The sequence below is a fragment of the Podarcis tiliguerta genome (genome assembly GCF_965153285.1).
Source record: "Podarcis tiliguerta genome assembly, chromosome: 16".
NCBI lineage: Eukaryota > Metazoa > Chordata > Lepidosauria > Squamata > Lacertidae > Podarcis > Podarcis tiliguerta.
This window is the reverse complement of record NC_139549.1, coordinates 37,488,151-37,512,210: the sequence shown is the minus strand read 5'-3', so window position 1 is coordinate 37,512,210 and position 24,060 is coordinate 37,488,151. Positions and strand designations below refer to the sequence as shown.

The 24,060-nt window shown below is 44.6% G+C and overlaps 1 long non-coding RNA gene across 1 annotated transcript; it reads left to right on the top strand.

The window, feature by feature from the left end:
• The first annotated feature begins 10,094 nt into the window (after positions 1-10,094).
• Positions 10,095-10,646, top strand: LOC310665926. The gene is made up of 2 exons (XR_014505718.1): positions 10,095-10,236; positions 10,291-10,646. It is a non-coding gene; the product is annotated as an uncharacterized lncRNA (long non-coding RNA).
• The last annotated feature ends 13,414 nt before the right edge of the window (positions 10,647-24,060 follow it).

Genomic DNA, 24,060 nt, shown 5'->3' with positions numbered 1-24,060 from the left:
GGATAGAAACATTTCACATAAAGTATTATGCATATAATAATGTGGATAATATGTGAGAATTGTTTTGTGTTTTAGTGGAAGCGGTAAAAAAACACAACTCGCTTCTCATGGAAATCAAGGAGAGAGATGGGAATTTTTAAAATATACATCAGTGCAGCATGCAAACACATGATATTAACAACTGGTTCAGTTACACATCAACAGAGCCCACCCCCTCTTAGGCATAAAAGCAATATAGCCAACAAATTTGTCATGAATTCAGAGACTAAAATAAGAAGAGCCCTGCTGGAACAGAACAATGGCTCATCTAGCTGTGATTCCTGCATTAACCCTTGGGATCCCTTCGACCTTTACCATTCTTTGATCATAGTCCAGCTTCCTGTTCTCACAACTGGGCAGCCAGATGCCTGTAGGAGCCGGAAAGCAGGCCATAATAGCAGAAGCACTGTCCTGCTCCTGAGCCATTTTGATATAAGATGTAGAATAATGATTCAGTGGTATTAAATTATGCTAAAAAGAATAAATGAACCTCAAAATCCCATGGCTCCCTTTAAGTGCATCCCAGGATGGTTTCAAAACTTCAGAGCAGTATCTCCAAGGAAGAGAGGTCTGTTCTTGGAGAAGGAGACCTGACCGTTTAAGGACTATGCCCCTGAATGCCAGTTGCGGGAATCACAACTGGGGAGAAAGCTCATGACCAGCTTCCACACTTCCCACACGCATCTGGTGAATCACTGTAAGAGCAGGAAGCTGGATTGTTGTTGTTGTTGTTTAGTCGTTTAGTCGTCTCCGACTCTTTGTGACCCCATGGACCACAGCATGCCAGGCACTCCTGTCTTCCACTGCCTCCCGCAGTTTGGTCAAACTCATGCTGGTAGCTCCGAGAACACTGTCCAACTATCTCATCCTCTGTTGTCCCCTTCTCCTTGTGACCTCCATCTTTCCCAACATCAGGGTCTTTTCCAGGCAGTCTTCTCTTCTCATGAGGTGGCCAAAGTATTGAAGCCTCAGCTTCACGATGTGTCCTTCCAGTGAGCACTCAGGGCTGATTTCCTAAAGGATGTTTAGGTTTGATCTTGCAGTCCATGGGACTCTCAAGAGTCTCCTCCAGCACCATAATTCAAAAACATCAATTCTTCGGCGATCAGCCTTCTTTATGGTCCAGTTCTCACTAGATGGACTAGATAGACTATTTACCTGATCCAACAGGTTCACCAGGTGTTCTTCTGTCCCCCAATGCCACGGAAACCTTCTTGCCTTACTGATGCTGGCACTCTGACACTCTGAAGCAAAGAAGGGCATCTCAGGGCAGTTTCAGGGCATGCAGGAGGCAGATTTGGGAGAAGGCATGGATTTGAAGACTCCTTCACCTTCTGAATCCCTATGTGCACACACCAGAAATGAGGGAGGCGAACTTATGCCAGTTGTAGAGTTGGCATCTTTATTTTCCATCTGGTTTGATACAATGTGAGTGAGCATATGCTGTAAAAGGGCACACCTTTTGTTGCCCCTCACATCACACAGCAAAGCCTTCTGACTGTGTGATGTGAGTGACAACCAAAGGCATACCCTTTCCCAACATATTTTCATTCACTCGCATTGTATCAAACCAGATGGAAAACAAAGTGTTAGAGGACCTGACAGAAAGTGCAAATATCTCAAGTAATTTTAGGAGGTAAAGGTAAAGGTAAAGGACCCCTGACAGTTAAGTCCAGTCGGAGACGACTCTGGGGTTGCGGCGCTCATATCACTTTACAGGCCGAGGGAGCTGGTGTTTGCCCGCAGACAGTTTTTCTGGGTCATGTGGCCAGAATGACTAAGCCACTTCTGGTGCAATGGAACACTGAAACCAGAGCAGCGCACGGAAATGCCATTTACCTTCCCGCCGGTGTGGTACCTATTTATCTACTTGCACTTTGATGCGCTTTCAAACTGCTAGGTTGGCAGGAGCTGGCACTGAGCAAGGGAGCTCACCCCGTCATGGGGATTCGAACCGCCGACCTTCCAATCGGCAAGCCCAAGAGGCTCAATGGTTTAGAACACAGAACAAAATTTTTTTTTAGGGGGTACTAAACAGTAAAGAAACACCACTAAGGAATGACAATAGAACGTCCATAGAATTGTACAGCTGAAAGGGAGCTGGAGACTCCAACCCTCTGCAATGCAAGAATCTCAGCTAAAGCATCCACGACAGATGGCCAGCCTCTGCTTAAAAACTTCCAAGGAAGGAGAGTCCACTGCTTTCCATAGAAGCCCATTTCACCGTCAAATGGAATAAAGTTCTTCCTGATGTTGAGCTGGAATCTCCTTTCATGGAACTTGAAGACACTGGTTTGGGTCCTACCCTCCTTAGCAGGAGAAAACAAGCTTGCTCCATCTTCCATGTTGAAGCCCTTGAGATATGTGAAGATGGCTATCAAATCTCCTCTCAGGATATGCATGTATGTATGTATGTATGTATGTACACACACACACACGCACGCACACACACACTGCATCCCCCCCCCCGTCCTGCTACCAGTACAAACTGTAACAACAGAGCCTGGTATTCACATAATGTTTGTGAAGCAACCTTCATGATTTGTACAAATAACAGTGAAATAAGAATATTGAGGGGTCCATTCAAGGGGTTCAGCTTCTTAAGGAAGACTGGACCTTCGGACAGCGTGTACCTTTTAAGGCTCATACCGGTCGGGAATTGAACAGAGACCAGACCAGGGTATACAAAAGCAAAGCGGCTATAAGCCTGATCTTTATTAAAGCTGTTGCAACAGGGTGCTCCCCCCCCCCCACAGGGGAGCGGAGGAGGACCCTGGACAAAGGTGTGCAAGCCCTTATATAGACTGTGAAATTGCTCACCCTGTAGCTCAAGAACACCCCCAGAAACATCATGCATACATCACAGAAGGGGTGTAGGCCAAGACCACCCCCTTAATACATCAGAGAAGGGGCGGACCACAACAGAAATCTGAGCGCGTTGTTTTTTCTCCCGTCTGCTAGGTTACTTGATTGGATTACCTGGGCATCCTGGCCACTCTTTTGTTTTCCTGAATCCAGGTCACAGGGTCACCCTATTCATATCTTAAATGTGCCCTTGAGTCAGGATTTGAGCAAAGAGACAATGGGGAGGCTCCCCACTTCCTTAGACCTTGCAGAGAAATATTTGAGGTCGATTTGGAAGAGAGAAAATGGTTTCAGGACTTTTCTGTGGGTTTCAGACATGTGGTTTACATATTTGTATGTGTTTGCTTGGTACATATATGAACATCTATTTATATATATATATAAGACCTTAAAATTCTTATAACACCCCCTTAAATTCTCTCTTCTTTACCCTGTTCCTTTAATTTGAGCAGTTGCAAGGCAGGGGATCATTATTGTCTCCCCTTCTCTACCTTGTAGTTTTCTTGCCAGGAACGCATATTAAATTTCTTTTAAGCTCTCCTTGGGGAAAGGGCCTATTGAAGGAAAAGACAAAGCTTCCCCTAATCCTCTCTGCAGTGAGTAATAGTTTAAAGCTCTTGGCTAAACACATGGTCATAGTAGCCACATCTGCAAGCTTCTGCTCCCCCCGCCCCTCTGATAATTTCTTTTAAAGCACCATGAAGATCTTTAATGGGCTAGTCTACCTTAAGTGAAGTCTACCTGTCTATTCTCTCCTGAAATTTGTATGCTCTCAGTTGTCCCTATTCAAGCACCTCCAGGAGGTCCTTGGCACAAAGTCCTCAAGCACCCAGTTCTCCAGATGTTGTTGGACTCCATCTCCCACCATCCCCAGCCACCTTAACCATTGGTCATGGATGATGGGAGTTGTAGTCCAACAACTTTTTGAGACCTAAAGCTGAACTGCAAACTTTATCAGTTGCTGGATTCCATCTTCCACCTATCAGTAGTTCTTCTTCTTCTGCTTCTTCTTCTTCTTCTTCTCCTCCTCCTCCTCCTCCTCTGCCTCCTCCTCCTTCCACACTCCTATCTTAAGACTATGAACAAAATTCAACAAAACAGTTAAAAACACAGAGAAAACCATGACAGGTAAACTTTAAAAGGAATACAACATGGATACCCATGACAGAGTCCTGTACATCCAGAGAATGTGGCATGGGGAGAGTTGTGAGGGCCAGACAGAGAAAATCAGAGGGCCACATGAGGAGGGCCCTCCGCTCCTGATGTACGACTTATAATTATGCCAGTGAACTGATCTGCTAGCAATGAGTGCTAAAACATGAAGCTGTCTTGCAGCAAAGTTAATCTTTTTGGTGGTATGTGAGTGGCTGCAACAGCTGCAGAACCTTTTCCTTTTTCAAAGGACTGGGTGTTATAATGAGATCCTAATTGTTGAGCTAAGCCTTAATACAAGTAGAGGTCAGGGAGTCGTGCAGCTTAATTGATTTTTTTTCCTTCCAGAAAATAAAGCTCATATGCAAAGGATCTGGTACAGCCGCAGCAGTAGGAACAGTCATTAAAAGCTTATTAGCGCGATCAGCCCCAGCAATAAGACATAAAAACAGAACATTAAAGGATATAACGGCTGCCCGCCATGAGCTCGCTCTGTTTTTATTTTCCTCGTCGAAGTTCTCCCTGCGCTTAAATATGATGAGGCTTAATTACCATATGCTTGAAAAATGGGGAGATATTAAGAGGGTTTCTCTGAGAGGCAGAGATGGAATGAGCCTAATGGGTTTTGAAGATCAATTATCTTTAAAACTTCACAGTAGGCTTGCAGTTCAAAAAAGAAAAATGGAATGTTGCAGAAGTTCTGATCAGGAAGCAGGCCCTGCCCAAGCTGAGACTTCTGAGAGCAAGAAAATTAAGATTACAAATAGTTGCACAATTTATCCCCCCCAAAGAAATGCCTCTCATTTTTAGAGGGCCTGTTTAGGAATGGGTGAAACTGCTGGTTTCTGTTTCTTGCCATTTTTCAAATTGGAAATTCCATTCTCCACATTTCTACGTCAGTTTGTGAACTCCTTTTACTTTGCCACCATTTTAGTGTGAATTTCTCACAGTATGCACATTTCTGCAAGCAACGTTTCCTACCATAATGTACTTGCATATGTTATTTTCACTAATATATGCTTGCATGCACAGGCGTTACCTAGTATATGCATTCTGTGCACATTCCTTGGTTGGATAGCTGCATCGCAAAAGTTGGAGAAATGTCAAAGGTTGGTTGTGTTTTCGTCCACAAACTGTTTCAGGAAGTGCAAATAGGATAGTTTGACCTTTCAGTGCAAACAGAACCACAGTTCTCCTTCATCACTGACGTGTTATCTGCCTTCATTGTTCTTCAAAATAAAGGCTCCTCAAATCCTTCTCACTGTTTATTCCATGGCTGAGGAACCTTTGGTCCTCCAGGTGTTTCTGAACTCCAGTTCCCATCAGCCCAGCTGGCATAGACAATGGTCAGGAAAGAATGGGAGCTGTAGTCCATCAGTGTCTGGAGGGCTGCAGATGCCAGATATCTGATTCATGCAAAACTCTGCCTTCACTAGTGATGGGGAAAAGTTAGATTCGCTTTGCCTTTAAAGGGGAACCTATGTAATTCTCACTGAACTGAAATGTAAAGGTAAAGGTACCCCTGACTGTTAGGTCCAGTCGCAGACGACTCTGGGGTTGTGCGCTCATCTCGCTCTATAGGACGAGGGAGCTGGCGTTTGTCCACAGACAGCTTCCAGGTCATGTGGCCAGCATGACTAAGCCGCTTCTGGTGAACCAGAGCAGCGCACGGAAACACCATTTACCTTCCCGCCAGAGCGGTACCTATTTATCTACTTGTACTTTGACGTGCTTTCGAACTGCTAGGTTGGCAGGAGCTGGGACCGAACAATGGGAGCTCACCCCATCACGGAGATTCAAACCACCGACCTTCTGATTGGCAAGCCCAAGACGCTCAATGGTTTAAACCACAGCACAATTTTTTTTAGAGGGTACTAAACAGTAAAGAAACACCACTAAGGAATAGCAATAGAATGTACATAGAATCATAGAATTGTACAGCTGAAAGGGAGCTGGAGACTCCAACCCTCTGCAATGCAAGAATCTTAGCTAAAGCATCCACGACAGATGGCCAACCTCTGCTAAAAACCTCCATGTTTGCAAAGATCAAATTCCTCACATATCCCTGGATAAACAGATTCCCCACATTCTTTTCTTGTTCCATAAGGTTTGCTTCTGTTCCCTCTTCTCCTGAACTCTAGTTTCATTTAAATATCATTTACATCAGTTTGATGTAGACAGGAGAATCTCCCACCAACTGTTGACAGTGAAAATTTGCAAAGGCCGTACAAACACCGAATGCATATGATAGCAGGTTGCCATCATAACGGCTGATAAACTTGCGAAGTGGGGGAGAAACCTTCCCGAGGTCACTGAACTGAGAAACACTTCTTCCTTACTGCAGGAGAATTAAAACATGCATGTATAAAAATAAAATAAAATGCCAGCCTTGGCAACTGTCACACAAAATAAGAGTCATCCCCATTGCCTGTACTTAGCTTTCAGAGGTTGTCAGTCACCCACCTCTTGATCTCTGCCTTCAAAAGCCTCTCTACTCCCAGGAAATCTTTCTCCATCAACTGGAAAATGCTGCTGTTTGGGTCATCCATCATTTCCCCTTCTTTCCAGTAATATGCATAAGGAGAGGGGGGAGATAATGCATAATGCACTGGCTTAGCAAGGTTGCTTGTCATTGTGACTATACCTTGGAGTGCGGCAGCTGGACTTGGGGGAGCTCAACTGAACACAAAGGAAGAAATTGACAGGGAGCACTGGTGACACGTCTCAGACATGTGTTAGTTGGTGAAATGTCTGCATGCACCAAGGGATTCCATGGGATGCGCATAAAATTGCTTTTGCAGGGTAAAAGGAGAGAGAGAGAGAAAAGGAATTAAATGGTAACTGGTGATCTAAGAACATATGTTTGAGTTTGTGGCGCATTATGGCAGGATGGTGGCAATGCCCTATTTGTCAAAATTAAGGCTGTGCCCAAACTTTCCTTCTTTAATGCTCCCATAAAAAAATGCTTCCCACATTCTGGTTTGTTTTTGTACACATCAAAATCGGCCTCTCATTCTGGAGGAGTGAACATGTATGCACTGATGAGGCCCACAGTCATACACATTTAAAATATCGTGCAAGGTTAACTTAGATCCATTAATTTAAATAGGTGTACTCTGACTTATAGAACATTGTTTTATACAGCCCACTGAAACTAATCACCATGATTGTCTTAAGACCTTTAATTTCAGTGGTTTTACTCTCAGTGGAACTAAGTTAGCTACACTCAACTATTCCCCTAGACATGGCCTGGGTTCTTCTTCTTTGTCCTCACTGTCCATAACCTCTTTTGCTCTGATCACTATTGTTTACAAAATTTCATGGGTCATCTCAGCCAGGCAGATGAAATATCAGTGACAATAATAATTTATTATTTATACCCCGCCCATCTGGCTGGGTTTCCCCAGCCACTCTGGGCGGCTTCCAACAGTGAGGAATAGACAACAGACTCAACTGGATGGGAGGGTAGCAAGACCCAATCTGGGTCCTGCCCATTCCCTATGGGGGGGGTGAAAGTAGAGTAAGCAGCAAGAATGGTGCTTCAGAATAAAACAAATAAGAGAATACTCGAACCCTGGAGTTGGACCATACCTTGGAAGTCATCTAGTCCAACCCCTTGTGTCCTGTTTTCACTGGGCACCTCAATAACCAGGCAAATTGCCAGAAGTCACATCAACAGGAGTAGCAAGCAGAGCAGGTTCCAGGGCCAGTCCAAGGTCAGAGTCTGAGCATGCAGGATGTGCAACAAGGAGTCAGGTGAGAGACAAAGTCAAAGCAGTTCATGGTTAGGTTTGGCAAAGGCAGGTAATCCAGTAGCAGGTAGGGTTTGGAGCTGGCACATAGACATTGTGATGGGCTGGAAGAGCTGCTGGAAGCACAACCTGATTTCCATCCCTTCCCTTCAGAGGCTTCCTTGAGAAGAGAGTCTTACCCTTAAGGAGACCTTTACTCCCAAAGAGCCCTTTCTGTAGCCCATCACATCTCTGAAAGGGTTTGGGCTTTCATGTGACATGTAAGGCACCTCTGCTCAGGCTTTGGACAACTTCAGCCTTGATGTCAGAGGCCAAACTCAACCTTGGTGCAGATGACTCCTCATCATCTTGGCTCCTTGCCCCCAGATGGAACTTAACCCAGAGCTTGGTGTAAGGTCAGGACCTCCTGATCCTTGTCTGATGAGGAATTCCTCAGCTCTGGTATAACACACCCAAACTCAAAGCAGGATCTGTAATGTGGGTTGCAGCTCCAGCATCAGCCTCTGCTTAAATACCTCCAGGGAAGAAGAGCCCAACCCTCCAGAGGCAGTCTCTTCCACTCCGCTCAGAGTTAGGCCATATCCCCTAATGCTGACCCCAAAGCCGCTTCTTTGCCATGTCTGCCAGGATTGTGCACAGCCCCCTGACCTGATTTGGGACCTGATCCAACACTTTGGAGTGGTCCTAATCCACCCCAGGATTATCCAGGTCTGACCCAATCAGGATATGGACTCCAGTACAATTTGGGGGCCTTGCAGAGTCATATGGTAGGTGGGTGGGAGAAAAAGATTTAATCTCTTTCTCTCCCCACACACCTTGAAAAAATATATATACCTGTGGGTTTAATTAGGACTGCACATTCATGCAGTTGTGAAGGGTTACACGAAGATGCCTGTGAATCTCCTGCACCCCCCATCCTTGCTGCCAGACCACCTTGCTTTGAACAGCCCTAGATCTCTCTGGGTGGATCTGATCCAACCAGGGGCAATCTGGGGCTGCCTCAACTCGATCTGGCTGAATCCTGGGCCAACCTAAATCAGCCCAATTTGGTTCAAGATCCCAGATTTGGTTGAATCCAGTGCATAGCCCTGCTTTATGCATATTGATTCCAGACTGACCCCACCCCCCGCCAACTGTCCCTATTTTCCAGGGACATCCCAAATTTACAGAAGCTGCCACAGTTTTTTTTATTTGACCCCAGAAGGTCCTGCTTTTCCTTAGGACATCCCTATTTTCATTGGAGAAATGTTTGACGGTATGGTAGGATGACCCTATTTTCATTGGAGAAATTTTGGAGGGTGTGGAATTATTTGACCCCATAGCCAAGGAGATAAGTAACTATCTGAAGGCAGCTCTATATAGTTTTATTATGTATTATGTGTTGGAAGCCGCCCAAAGTATTATTATTATTATTATTATTATTATTATTATTATTACTAAGGAACAGGATGTCCCTATTTTCTTTGGAGAAATGTTGGAGGGTATGTGATTCTACTCCTGCAGCCTGGAACAACAGAAAACAAATCCATTCTGTCGTTTGTTTAACAGCCTTTTAGACATTTGAAGACTGTGCTGCAAATCTTCCCACTGGAATCTCATTTTCTGTGATTGTTTATTTAGGGATGGCTGGGGCATTTGATCACATGAGCTATAGTCTGGGATGCTAGAGTCCAGACACATGTCCAGCACTTCAAACAAAAGCTAGGCCACAGACTCATTGCAAACGCCAAAAACACCCGGACAGAGCAAAAGGACCAGATGCCTTTCCCTCAGCTTTGAGGTGTGAATGTTTCATGGATGCTGGCTGAGAGCGAGAACAAAATTCTCTCTACAGATGTAGAGAGGGAGAGAGAGAGAGGATCAGATATTTCCAGAGATGAAAGCCAACGAGAGGCTTCCAAAAATAAAACCAAATCAAAATCACTCTCAAACAGCAAATGGTAGAGGAATAAGATATGTCATCTCCTGGTTTGTGATTCTCCTGTCACATTTGTTCACTCTCTCTGTGGGTGTGTCTGTGTAGAGAGCAAGCGAGCAGGGGAATCAGACAGTCGTTATCCTTTTGGAGCTTTTGAAGATCAGCTTTAAACAGGGCGCTGTTGGAAGTCAAGAAGAGCCCCGTTGGATCGGGCCAGTGGCCTACCTAGTCAAGCATCCTGTTCTCACACTAGCCAACCAGGTGCCTATGAGAAGGCAACAAGTAGGACCTGAGCACAAACACAGGTTGTGGTTTCCAGCAACTGGTGTCATACTGTGTCAGAAGCTGGAGGTAGGACATAACTATTGCGTGGACAGGCGGAGTCCCCAGATCCCGAGTGGTCCCCCCCGTCATGTGGAATAAGGACTCAAGACAACGTGCTATGGGATTAAATTGGCCACAACTTTATTAAATTTCAAATGTGGGTAGACCTTGGCTCAGGCATTGGGCGTTCTCCCTCCCCAGTCCCCAGCCGCGGACCTAGGGAGTTTCAGGGTTATCCAGTGTGTGTGTGGGGGGGGATGGGCCGGCTCTGGAGAACATATGTTCAAGCAGAGATAGCCGCCCCCGTTACGCCGCCGCCGCAGGGGAGAGCAATGATGACCTTTCGGCGTACGGTCAAAGCCTCCCTTCAGAAACCCCTTTAACGGGGAACCCTGGTATCGCCGCCACAAAGAGGAAGATGGACTAAAGGATTCCGCCCAAGGCCTGATACCGCCAAAGTTGTGACGTTTTGCTACGGGAAAGGCGAAACCTGCCAATGCAGGGAAATTCCTTTCCGGCCCTTTAACAGCGACCTTAACGTAGCAGCGCCCGCATACCTGTGAAGAAAAGTTAACCTGCAAAACCTATGAAGAAAAGTTAACCTGCAAAAGAAGACATTAACTGAGGGTGGGTAGGGTGGGAGAAGCTCTGGAGCCAAGTGAGGATTCCCAGGTAAGATCCTCCCTCTATTGTGTGGGCAGGTAATCCCTCCCCTACCTGGCCTGGTCTCCTTGGCAACGCTTCCCCCAGGTGGGATTGGACAACTGACTGAGGTAGGTGGAGACCTCCAGGTATCCCACCTGAGGGAAGGCAAAGCCAAGCCTATGCTGATGGGGCCACTCCAGATCTAGGGCTGTGCGCGTCCACGCAAAGGGCGCCCCCCTGTTTTAAGCGGGGAGCGGTCATTGTGGCTGGAAGCTACTGCTAGTCTTATGCTCCATGCATTTGTCTAATCCTCCTTTAAAATGATCCAAGGTGGTGGCCATCATTACCTCTTGTGGGAGTGAAATCCATGGTTTAATTATGTGCTGTGTCTGAAGAAGTACTTTCTTTTGTCTGTCCTGAATCTTCCAACTTTGATATTCATTGCAGGGGTGGCCAACTCCCAAGAGACTGTGATCTACTCACAGAGTTAAAAACTGGCAGTGATCTACCCCTTTTGGGGGGTTCAGGTCAAAGTGGATGAGCTTTTCTGCTTATTTTTAGGAAGGAGGCAGGCCCATTTTTTAGGGGTTCAGGTCAAAGTTGTTGAGTTTTTTTTAGGGAGGGGGAAAGCCACATTTTTTAGGGGTCCAGGGCAAAAATGTTGAGTTTTTTTTGGGGGGGGGGGGACCAAACTTGTTGAGCTTCTTTGGGGGGAGCCAGTGATCTACCAGTGATCTACCACAGACGTCCAGTGATCTACCGGTAGATCATGATCTACCCCTTCAACGTGCCTGGACTATATGATATAATCAATCTTGCTGCAGCAGAGCTGTTTTGGTTAGTGGTTTGATGGAAGACCATGTTGAAACTTCATACCACACTAGGGACACAGAATCATAACATCTTGGAGCTGGAAGGTCCCTTGGAGGCCTTATAGTCCCCAGATGTTGTTGGACTGCAACACCCATGACCATTCTCTAACCATTGGATAAATGGCCTGGGGATGATGGGAATGGTAGTCCAATGAAATCCAAAATTGGTCTATCCTAGTCCAATCCCCTGCTCAATGCAGCATCTACAGTGTGGAATGCCAACTCCAGCATCTCTGACAGGTGGCTTCCTAGCCTTAAATATCACTTCATCTGCTTCCAGGTCAATGGAAGAAAGTTGAACATAAGCAAAATTAATAAAACAGCTAATTCCAAAGACCACATCTCTCTTCCCAACACAAACCCTAATCAAATCCAATTCCTAAACAGGTTTTCCATACCTTGTTGAGACTTGACTACTACAACAAACGCAGAGGTGTGCTTGAAGGCTAGTAAGAAACTTCCATCTAGCTCTTTGTCATTTACAGTACGTTTCCGAGCACAATTCAACGTGTTGGTGCTGACCTTTAAAGCCCTATACAGCCTTGGTCCTGTATACCTGAAGGAGCGTCTCCACCCTAATCGTTCAGCCTGGACACGGAGGTCCATTTCTGAGGGCCTTCTGGCGGTTCCCTCATTGCGAGAAGTGAGGTTACAGGGAACCAAGCAGAGGGCCTTCTCAGTAGTGGCACCTGCCCTGTGGAACGCCCTCCCACCAGATGTCAAGGCAATAAGCAATTATTTTACTTTTAAAAGACAACTGAAGGTGGCCCTGTTTAGGGAAGTTTTTAATGTTTGATGCTGTATTGTTTTTAATATTTTGTTGGAAGCCTCCCAGAGTGACTGGGGAAACCCAACCAGATGGGCGGGGAATAAATAATAAATTATTATTATATTATTATTATATTACACAGACTGGCAGCTGACATCCCCAGTCCTACCTGGAGATGCTAGGGATTGAACTTGGGATCTTTTGCAAGCAAAGCAGATCATCTAGTACTGAGCTAAATCCCTCTTCCAAATTTACTGGGTGGGAGGGGGTTAACCCCCTTTCAACACCACCGCTCCTGGCACAGAAAAAAACAAACACATCTGGGATAATAACAAAAGCTGCCTTTTTTCTGTGTAGAAATGTATGTTGCACAGCAATTGAATTGCTTCTTTTTAATCATAAGTATCGATTTGACTTTAATTAGGAAACCCAGATCTAAGAAAAAAATGCTGCATACGCCTTTAGTAAACACTGCTTTTATTCTAATGGCACACAGAACTTTTAACAGGTGGTTAACAAACTCATTATTTCAAGACAGCTTTTTACCTGCCTTTGTTTCTGAAGGCAAAGGGTGCTGAGAGGGCAGGGGGAGGGAAAGGAGGGGAAATGTCTTCATTGTGGCATGTTTTGGGGGTAGTGCGGCAGCTGCTGTTTATGCTAATTTTTGCTTAACTTGCAAACACAGCCAGGTTTAGTTTGCACCAAGCCAGCTGTCATGAAAGACATTTCAAGAAGCAGCCTCTCGGCATCAGAGAATGGCACTGCTCCCTAAGCCTGCAGTCCAATTTCTCTGCTGTGTCTCTGGAGCAAAGGCCATTCAGCCAACAAAAGGCATTGAATGAGAAGGAGAGGGCTGCACCTGATCCTGGCTGATTTGACGACGACATCACTCCATTGCTCTATTCAGAGAACAGCAGTCACTCTGAACTTCTGCTTCCCTTCAGTTCCCTGCCACCAACACCTCCCTTTATATTGCGTTGACCCTATGGTAGTGAAGCAACACCATGAACACGTCCTGTGTTAGAGGGAACAGAGTGGACTTGTTCGAGGGAGGACAGGGGGACACAAGAGGGAAGCAGCTGGTTCCTCCTGCTTACATGTGGAACCTTGCATTTGTCCCTGTTGAAATTCATTTTGTTAGCTCTGTCTTATCTCTTTGTTAAACACCATACACCAGGGTGGTCAACCTATAACTCTCCAGGTTTGGCTGAACTATCACTCCCATGAGCCAAAGCTAGTAGGGCCAACAGTCAAGAACGAAGGAGGCTGTAGTTCAACAACTTCTGGAGGAGCACAGGATAGCCATTTTGTCATGCTGAGTCAAACCCCCATACGTGAAAGGAAGGTGTGAGAGCTTGGGTGATTAAATACAGTTTAAGGTGACAATGACATAGTGGAGAAAAAACAAACAAACACTACTAGGCTTTTGAGTTTTGAAAGGCAACTCAAAGGTTCAGGGGGCAGCTGGCACGACACTGTCTGAAACAGATTATGAGTTCAATAGACTGGAACATCTTTGTTGCCAGCATCCCCATTTCTGCATATTGTGCAGTGAATTATTCCTGGCAAACCCCGCTTGGTCTCCTACCAACATCTCCCATCCTTGTTTATGAAGTCTCTTGTTTGAGTTATTTTCGAAGGGCTCTTGCCGTTGTGCATGAAGTGTATCTTTCTTCCCCCGACTGGTGTAAAGTCAATAAAGAGTGTTGCAGGGAAGAGGAATCTTCTCATGATGGATGCTGAGTATCAACAGGTCAAAATGCGAGCGCAATCCTCTGCCATAAAACACAACAGCTGTCAACCGAGGGAGGTAGCCGGGGAAAGACAGCCTGAAATGGGTTGAAAAGCAATAATGAACCTCTTGCAAATATTTGGGGAATCCATTATTTGCCAATGTGAGAGATACAATCCAGATTGTCTATTCCACAAAGCAAACTGATGTCCCATATATATCTGCTCTACTTGCAGCATCAATGAAGTACTGCTGTACAAGAGCTCAGCTTTCCAAAGATGCCATTGCTGTAGCAACTCAGAAAGTCATTGTAATGGATTTACAAACCCACTTGAGTATTTCCCCTCCTCCAGATAATGTTAGGCCAATGGCTCTTAAAGTCTATTGTTGGTCACCAAAATCAGTAGAAGCTGGTCCATTAGGGTAAATGAGGCACTGCCCCATAAGTGGCAGAGTATCTTGAGACAGCCCTCACTGACTTGCCTTCTTACATACAGCCAGTCCAAGGAGTCAACCTGTCCATCATCATCCTCCTCTTTTGCCTCAGTGTTGCACCCATAGATAGCAGCGGCTGGTGGCCATTGAGACTGGTAGGGAGAAGGCAGGGAGACCAACAGTAGGTACAGCCAGACCCAATGACAGGTAAAGCAAACATCAGTTCGGGTTTTCTGTGGACTGAGCTTTTCTTCAATTGAGCTTTAAATAGCAAGTTTTCATGGGGAAAGCTCTGGAGGGGGTGGAAAGGTGCTTGGACACAGAGCTTTAAATCACAGACCATGCCTAGAAAGATACCTGGACTGGTTCTAAATAAGGAGGCAAGCAAGGTTGAATGCTTGTGGGATTAGAGCAGAGATGGAGAACCTGTGGTCTTCCAGACATTGTTGGACTCCTATCAACCTTCTCTGGCTAGAACTGATGGGAGCTGGAGTCCAACAACATCTGGAAGTCTATAGGTCCCTTATCCCTGGGACAGAAGAAAAGATCAAAGCTAAACTGTGGAGCACCTTTGAGGCATCCGCCTGGATGGCTTACCAATCAACATTTCACAGCTTACCAGCTCAAGGGTTTGTGGCACAGGTGGCATCCTTGAGCAATGCTGGATTTTTTGACCTCATCCCCAGGCTCAGCAGATGGAGGGGATTTGTTGACATTGGCAGAGTCTTCCTGGCATACCTTCAAGGTTTGCGGCCAAGGACAAGCAAGGTACTGTTGGCCTAACTTCTAATATGTAATGAGTGCATTCTTAAACAGTGTTGGTTCTGTCATTAGACAGAGTGAGGCAAACATCCAAGACAACAAATTGCTAGTTATTTTAATTCATGATGCTAGTTGCATTTTTACGGTCATAGAGGGAGAAATGGTCTTGGGAAGCTGTCTACCATAGGTACCAAAATAACTGGACCAGTTTGGGTACAAAAACAAAACCCTTTGTCTTAGGGTGGGCAGAGGTCCCCATTTACTGCTCTGCCTTGGCTAGAAAAATGCTTTGGACCAGGACTGCTATCCTAACAATAGGTGGTCCACATATTATAGCAGGAGTGAGCTCTGGAGAGCCTGGCTGCTGCTGCTTCCAATTCACAAAACTGTTGTGTGACAACAAAGAGCAAACACCTTGGAGTGGAGTATGCCTATTTCTTTTTTCCTGGCTGTTGTCTCAAAATTTAATCAGAAAAAGACAAAGCTTCAGGCAGAACATCTGTAAAGCAGACAAGCAGATGTTTACGGTGCTCAGCTCCACATTTCCCCGACTCAAGACATCAGCACGTATTAATGATACCATCTCGGCTGAATGTATTTGATTTCTTTAGAAGCAGATGATTCCCTCTATCCTTCCTTTTGAGAGTGAAAAAGCAGCAGATTTTTATTCTTTTGTTTTACTGCAAAGGAATTTGGGGTGGTGGGAGGGAGAGAGATTCATTTATTAATTCTGACATAAATATTTAGCAGATCAAGCAACTTTTAAGCAAGGCAGGGGAAGGGGACCCTGTTCCAGATTTGTACCATTTCTTAGCTGAGTGCCTTTTGGAAGTGTTTCAGCAATCTCATTTATTTTCTTTCTTTTTTAATTTCTGCATGTGCATCTTAAGGAAATCTAAACAAACATTTTTGAACGAATGGCACAAATGGAACAACAGCAAGAAAAAACCCTACATACATAATTCAGAAGCAAAATTAATAAGATTCAAGAGACTGGCTTCTAGTTATCAACATTTTGGGCTATTTCTAATGCTAGCAAGCATCTGGCATGCAGCATAATACTAATCAGTTAGTGTTTTTCATTGATAGTTTCCCCCCTCCCTTCTCCAATTCTTTTTACAAAAACAAAAACCCTCCTTGGAAATGCATCCCCTATCTAACTACTTTGATGTTCAATTTTAATTTAGATGCAAACTACCCCAAAAGTACTCATAGTCTCAAAGGCGCCCGCGGCAGTCTATAATTACAATGCAATGCTGCTGTCGGGTTTGATTAGGATGTCATTTTGCTCATTCATCTCTGAGCAGCACAGTTTAGCCTTGCACAACCGAATAAAGAGTCCCTCTTGGCCCCTTGGTCCCTAGGCCTGCTGTTTGAGGATATCACTTTTTGTATGCATGTGTTAGGCTTCCAGTCATTTGCATCCTTTGCTGGAGATGAAGTTGGGCACACGATCTGTTCCTCATCACATATTCCAAGTACAAATCCTGGCTCTGGAACTGTGAAAAGCTTAGGGACGCCTCCTGATGTGAGCCAGGACCAGAGGGAAAATGAAGACCTCATGGAGGATAGAGCTGTCAATGGCTACTAGCTATGATGGCTGTGTTCTACTTCCACTGCTGGAGGCAGCGTGCCTCTGAATTCCAGCTGTTGGGAATCAAAGGTAGGGAGAGGGCTCTTGTACATAAACCCTGCTTGTATGGGCTTCCCATGTACTTCTGGCTGGCCACTGTGAGAGCAAAGTGTTTGATGAGATGGGCATTGGACTTGATCCAGCGGACTCTTCTTTATTATCTTATGTCAATATGTTTTAAACCAGGGTTTCCCAAACTTGAGCCTTCAGCTGTTTTTTGCACTACAACTCCAATCATCCCTATCTAGCAGGACCTGTGGCCAGGGATGGTGGGAATTGTAGTCCAAAAAAAGCTAGACCATTTTAGACTGCCCCCCCCCCCGAACTGGGTTCTACTTCCATTTTAAATAAGTATCAACTAAGTGATTGGCTCTTCTAGATGGAATCCAGAAGGGACCTGAAATTAATTAGAAACTCCAAATTTCCCACTTGGTATTCACTCTTGAGAACAGAGCATTTTGGAGATAGTTATCTGATCAAACTCTCACCATTTTCCTTGAATGGTGTTTCCAACTGATGCCCAGTGCAGTCTTGGGTGGCTGCTACAACAGGGTCCTGTATACAGACACACTTTGTATTTGTGGTCAACTTCGGGTTGAAGACATCACTCATTATCGGTTAGCCTGCCCCTTGTATGGAGGCCTAAGAAATTGCTTTTTGAAACCTTTGTTCACGCAAGCAAGCAGGTACAGCCCAGCAGAAATGGTTGGGTTTCTCTTGAGTGACAATAATAGCTTCGTACCGCATAGGGTGGCCCTCTATGGACTGGCTGAAAATCAACTCAGGAAAAAGGAGTTAAATAAAATCATTATAAATTGTTGTGGTGATTCAGAGGTTTAATATAAAACCAAGCTGGATTTGAGTTTGTTGGTGCCTCTAGTAAACTCTTTCTTACCTCATGGATATTGGCTCATATTATGGATGTAGGACCTGCACTGTTTTATTGGTACTTTGCTGTGGGTTTGCCGTGGCCTTTGGCTAGATTAAAAAACTTATATTGTATCTTATGTGAATCCAAGGAATCATAGAATCATATAATTTCAGAGCTCGTGCTGAGTTGGGCTCAACTGGAAGAGGAAGTTCTTTTATACCCCATTCCTGCTCAAGAATCTCCAGCGGTAAGCCTGGAAGGTTTGTCACTTCTCATTATCCTCCTCATGGTGGAAAAGGCTATCAATGGCAACTAGGCAGAATAGATATATTCCCCCTCCATTGGTGGGGGCATATTGCCTCTGGATACCAGCTGCAGGGAAATATCTAGTGGGAAGAGGTGTTGTTTTGCTCAGGTCTTGCCTCGGTCCAGTATATCTGAAGGAGTGTCTCCACCCCCATCGTTCTACCCGCACACTGAGGTCCAGTGCCGAGGGCCTTCTGGTGGTTCCCTCACTGCGAGAAGCCAAGGGAACCAGGCAGAGGGCCTTCTCAGTAGTGGCACCCACCCTGTGGAATGTCCTCCCACCAGATGTCAAAGAGAACAACAGCTACCAGACTTTTAGAAGACATCTGAAGGCAGCCCTGTTTAGGGAAGCTTTTAATGTTTGATGCATTACGGTATTTTAATATTTTGTTGGAAGCTGGCTAGAGTGGCTGGGGAAGCCCAGCCAGATGGGCAGCGTATAAATAATAAATTATTATTATATTATTGGGGCTTGAATAACTCAGAGAAGCTATGAGGGACAGGTCATAGTGGAGAGTTTTGACTAAACATGATCCACCTGGAGCAAGAACTGGCAAGCCACTCCAGTATCCCTGCGAAGAAAACTCCATGGACAAAAACAAGCTGAAGCTCCAATATTTTGGCCACCTCATGAGAAGAGATACTCCCTGGAAAAGACCCGGATGTTGGGAATGACTGAGGGCACAAGGAGAAGGGGATGACAGAGGACAAGATGGTTGGACAGTGTTCTTGAAGCTACCAGCATGAGTTTGACCAAACTGCAGGAGGCAGTGGAAGATAGGAGTGTCTGGTGTGCTCTGGTCCATGGGGTCACGAGGATTCGGACATGACTAAACAACTAAACAACAACAGGCATCTTGCTGGCCACTGGGAACAGGCTGCTCAATTAGATGGGCCTTTGGCTTGATTTCAGGGCTTTCCCCCTTATGTTCACTGAGAAGCCTGTTTTCTGCAGTTTAGTGGCTCACCATATGGGACAGCAGCTTACAGATCTAGCAGCTCATGACATGCAGGCATAAATGCATGCTGGTGAGCATAGACTGAGAAAATCTTGGTTTTTACTTAAGACACAAGTTGTTTAGACTGAAGGGTCAGCTTAGGCTGAGGTCTTATATGGTCAGGTAGACTCTGATTGGCCAGTTGTGTCATCTGACTGTTGCTGAGAAGCAGGGCTGGAACTAGGTTTGATGAGGCCCTAGGCTAGTGAAGGTAATGGGGCCCTTTATATGTCCAGCTGTCCTTTGTCAACAACAAATTGTCGCTGGTTTTTGTGTTGAATGTATGCTATATCTATGGACCTAATAGGTATCTAAAGCCATTTGCACATAACAAAATATGTATTTTATCAAAGTACGGTAATTGTTGAACTGAAATACAATGAAGAAAAAGTATATTAATAGTGAGGGACACCGGTGGCACTGTGATCTAAACCACTGAGCCTCTTGGGCTTGTTGATCAGAAGGTTGGCAGTTCAAATCCCCACAATGGGGTAAGCTCCCGTTGCTCTTTCCCAGCTCCTGCCAACCTAGCAGTTTGAAAGCACGCCAAAAAGTGCAAGTAGATAAATAGGTACCACTCCGGCGGGAAGGTAAACGGCGTTTCCGTGCTCTGCTCTGGTTTTGCCAGAAGTGGCTTAGTCATGCTGGCCACATGACCCGGGAAAACTGTCTGCGGACAAACACCGGCTCCCTCGGCCTGAAAGTGATATGAGCGCCGCAACCCCAGAGTTGTCTGCGACTGGACTTAACTGTCAGGGGTCCTTTACCTTTATATTAATAGTGAAATTTGGGGGAGGGGGCAAGAGAGTGGGGCCCTAAGCTATAGCTTGTTTAGCTTATACGTAAATCTGGCACTGCCGAGAAGCAAGCTGCAGTATCTCCTCCTGGCCTGCTGCATTGATGGTACCCCAGCAGAGCAGACGGCTGGCCACATTCAAGACCATCACCCCCCTGCCATTGCTAAAGAGCTCCTGGCTCCTTGATTGAGATCCAAGACTACCATCTGCCTACCCCAAGCAGCAGAAGACAAAATATAATACATGTCAGGTTGATGCCTAGTGCACAATGATTCCACCAAACATGCAGTGGGGGGTTGGGGGAAGCAGCATGAAGGAATCAGATGAGAGATGGGGACTCCATTAAATGGCAAACTATCCATTATCCATTTTCTCATACTCACTCTATCTAAGGGTAATGTTAATGGAGAAAGCGGTAGGCAGGCAAATGACCTGTCAGATGCTAGAGTTTCCTAATGAAGAAAGATTCAAAAGGCAGAGGAAAAGTGAGCTTATAAAGCATTCTCATGCCTGTCTGCGAAATGCAAAATGGATGAGCATGCTTGGCAAAGGTGCATAGTGGTGCTGTTTATTTTATTTTTTATTTCTATCCCCCCCCCCCCCCGGAAGAAAACCCAAGCTCATGGAAAACTTGCAGGAGGAGCTGCTGCAATTTTGCACCTCAGATTTCAATAATCTGTTTCTACAGCAAAACTAGTAAAATTGCTGGTGATGTCAAAAGAGGAAGCTTGCTGGTGATGATACACACTGCTTGGCTTTGCCTCCTGTTTGGATTTTTCTTCTGGCTCTTCCTGTTCCTCCCCAACCACCTTGTCAAAACCAGTCTCCAGTCCCCAGTCCTACTGAATCACACTCTTATTCATTGACCAGCTTGATCGCCGCTCAATTGTAGCTTCATGCTATGATCTGTTGACTAGAGTTGTCATTGACATTTTGCCTAAAATGAAATCTGATAAATCCTTGTCAAACCATGTCCCTTTTAGCTTATATATTTCAGAGATAGTTCATAGTAATCATCAGGGAGTGTTTAATAATTCAACTATAACTGAACAATTTGCAGTTTCGACAACGGCACCGTGGAAGAACAACACAGGAGCAGATATAAATGGGCTTAAGACACAGACCCCATCAATACTAAAAATTTAATTCAGTATCACACCACTTTAAACAGTCAAGGCTTCCACCAGACAATCCTGGGAACTGTAGTTTGTGAAGGGTGTTGAATGTTCCTAAGAAACCCTGATTTCCCTCACAGAGCTACACTTCCCAGAATGGTTTAACACTCAATCCCTCCTCGAAGGGAACACTGGGAATTGTAGCTCTCTGAGGGCAATAGAGATGCCTAACAACTCTCAACATCCTCAACAAACTACAGTTTCCAGGGTGTTTTGGAAGAAGCCATAACAGCTTGTGGCACTATCCTACTTTCAATGTGTAGCACAGGTGGGGCCACTGATGGGGAGCCTGAGGACCTCCAGATGTTGTTGGACCACAATACCCATCATCCCTGAACATTGGCCATGTTAGCTAGAGTTGGTGGGAGTCGAGATCTCAAGAACTTTTGATTGGCAACACTTGGCCCATCCCTGGTTGAACAGTTCAGAGAACACAGTCTATTTGATGATCAGTTAGATTTTGAAAACGTAAGGGAAGAGGAGAGATAAATGAAAGATGCAAGTCCAATCTTCCACAAAATATTGCAGTATGGAGTGCTCCCGTTCAGTGTTCCAGCCATACCTTCTTCCAGGATCTATTATTCCATACCCTCCCTCCTGACGACTTTGTCTCCAGCAGTTAGCATTCCCACCGAGCATGCTCAGTCCTAAGTGTATGATTATTTATTATATTTATATCTCACCTTTCCTCCAAAAAGCTCATGGTGGCCTACACGGTCCTCCCCTTCTGCATTTTATCCTGACAACAACCCTGTGAGGCTAAGAGTGACTGGCACAAGATCACACAGTCACCTTCATGACTGAGTGGTGAATTGAACCATGGTCTCCCTGCTCTTAGTCCAGTGCTCTAACCACTGCACTAAACTGGGATCCACACTTACCTCCCCTTTTTTGTATTCCTGAAAACCTTGGGGTTTCAAGCCTGCTGATATCTCCCTCTTGTATGTGTTTTTTTTAAAGTAATATTTATTAGAAGTTTAATAGTTACAGAAAAAGAAGGGAAAAAAAGAAACAATAAAAAATTTAACAAACAGTACATCAAAAATAAAAACAAAAACAAAAACAAAAAAACAATACATCAAAACAACAACAAAACCCCAAAACATTTAAAAACACATCCAATATTTCCATATCTTTACCTTTCATTTACTTGCTTCATCGACCTCCTCACACCTCCCTTTTTTGTATTCTAGTTCAGTTAGCTATTTCAGCAAATCCTTTCCATCTTTCTCCATTTTTTGTTCTATAATTAATCTTAACACAATCTAACTTTAAATTTTCCACTTTGGCCCATTAACAATCAGTTTTTGCTTAATTCTTTATAACATTTCTGCTAAAATCATATAACTTCATTCCAGCATTCTTCTAACATTCATTAATTTTGCAGTATTTCTGTAAATATACTTTGAATTTTTTCCAATCTTCTTCCACCAACTCTTCTCCCTGGTCTCGGATTCTGCCAGTCATTTCCGCCAATTCCATATAGTCCATCAGCTTCATCTGCCATTCTTCCCGGGTGGGTAGATCTTGTGTCTTCCCTCTTGTATGTGTTTGGTTCAGTTTTTGTTACATATGGATCTAGACTCTGGGAATAAGTTTGCTATTAATATATAGGATGGTGCGGAAAGCTGGAATTGGTTTGTGATTAACTGGAATAATCAGTACAGTCAGTATGCACTAACAGGAATACCTGCCCTTTAAGTAACTGAACTGTTAGGTTAGAGTAGTGACATTATTCAACTGTTGTGATACGTTGCTGTGGTGGATTTCATCTGTACACTTTTATACACTTTTTTTACTATATTGAAATTATATAAACTTGGTAAGATGGAATCTGCTTGGGGATTGATTCCAGAGGAGTATTTTTTGGAAATTTTCCAGGTGGGTCAGTGGATGAATAACTAAAGTGCTTTTTTGCCTCTTATAGAGAGTGAACCATTTGCTCCTTCTTTTTCAAATTATTATTTTGCCAATTGATGAATTTCTTCAATTGCACAGTGATATTATAGCAATAAATCATAATTTGCACGTATACATGTGTGTGTGTGTGTGTGTGTGCGTGCATATATTTTGCTTCTAAGGAGATGTACAAAATCCCATTATTGCTCTGAAATCCAGATATCAATTAGGGAATTGAACTGCTCATCGCTAGACTGGAGGGAAGAAGAAGAAGAAGAAGAAGAAGAAGAAGAAGAAGAAGAAGAAGAAGAAGAAGAAGAAGAAGAGTTTGGATTTGATATCCCACCTTTCACTCCCTTTAAGGAGTCTCAAAGCGGCTAACATTCTCCTTTCCCTTCCTTCCTCCCCCACCACAAACACTCTGTGAGGTGAGTGGGGCTGAGAGAGTGTGACTGGCCCAAGGTCACCCAGCAGCTGCATGTGGAGGAGCGGAGACGCGAACCCGGTTCCCCAGATTACGAGACTACTGCTCTTAACCACTACACCACAATGGCTCTCTTTTATTAATGAGAAGGGGGCGGGATCCAAGCTGAGATCTTATATAAATAAATTAAACATAAGGAAATAGAAGTTCCTGGCAAAAGGTCAACCTATTTCTTGATCCTCAATGTAGATATTTGCTTTTTCCCCCAAAAAAGCATGGTCTATCCTTGATCTCATAAGACAAATCTCTGGCTCCTTCACTCAAAGATTAGAAACTTGACTCAAACTTTTGCTAAATCCAAAGCTGCTGAACACTATTGGGGGAATTGAAACTCAAAAAAACACAATCAACCCTAGAAATCCTCAAAAGTCTTTGTATCTGGTTCTAAATACTTTCTCAGCTAGTGCAAAAATGATCTTGCTTCCTAACTAACTACGGTATACATGACTACTGTTTCTAACAGGAGCTCAGCTTCAATTGAACCCCCTCATTCTTACTAGGCTTGACTACCCTTCTCATTCTCCTTGCAGAACCGTGCAGAGCCTTGAGATGACAGTTACCGGGCTTGAGCTTCGTCTTTCCATCTCTATGATCTCACATTGCCATGCCCAGTTCAGAGACACATTGGCCCT